We start from the raw sequence: 930 nt of genomic DNA, 5'->3' as shown, positions 1-930 counted from the left end.
TGTCTATCTCCAACTTGAATATATTCAATGACCCAGCCTCCACTATTATCTGGGATGGAGAATTCCAACAATGCACGACGCTTTGAGACAAGGTATTCCTCCTCATTTCCGTTTTAAAACGGCGACCACTTATTCTGAATCTACGTCCCCTCGTTGTAGATCCCATCACGAAAGGCAACTTTCGGTTTGCATCTACCCTGTTAAGCCACCTCAGATTCTTAGATGCTTCCAAAAGATCATCTCTCATTCATCTGAAGTCCAATAAGTATAGCCCCAATCTGCTCAACCTTTCTTCACAAGACAACCTCGTGTACTTTTTCTGACTTGCCTCCAATGAACGTATTTCACTCTTTAAATAAGGATCCTAGAACTGCATGCAATATTCCAGGTGTATTTATACAATCATAGACATTTTCAGCGCAGAAGGAGGCTATTTTGTGCAATCGTGTCCACGCCAGGCGACCAAGAGCTATTCAGCCTAATCCCTCTTTCCCGCTTTTGGTCTGTAGCCCTGTAGATTACGGCACTGTAAGTGCACATCCAAGTATTTTTTTAAATGCGGTAAGGATTTTTGTCTCAGCCATCATTTCAGACAGTGAGCTCCAGATAGCCACCACAAACTGGGTGAAGATATTTCACCTTAAATCACAATAAAACCGCCCCCCAATTATATTACTTCTATACACCTGGTTGTTGACAGCCCCACCGCCCCCCCCACCTCCCGCCACACCTGCAAACGGAAGCAGTTCCGTCCAATCCAATCTGTCCAGGATCCTCATAATTTTGTACACCCCAATCAGGTCTCCCATCAGCCACCTCTGTTCTAATGAAAACAGACCCAGCATCTCCAATCTTTCCTCAAAGCAAAAATTCTCCATGCAAGCAAGAATTTTGTTGATCTCCTCTACACCGTTCCTAGTGCAATCACAT

This window comes from Pristiophorus japonicus, unplaced genomic scaffold, assembly GCF_044704955.1.
Source record: "Pristiophorus japonicus isolate sPriJap1 unplaced genomic scaffold, sPriJap1.hap1 HAP1_SCAFFOLD_104, whole genome shotgun sequence".
Taxonomy (NCBI): Eukaryota; Metazoa; Chordata; class Chondrichthyes; family Pristiophoridae; genus Pristiophorus; species Pristiophorus japonicus.
The sequence above is the reverse complement of the archived record's forward strand: the minus strand, read 5'-3'. Positions refer to the sequence as shown.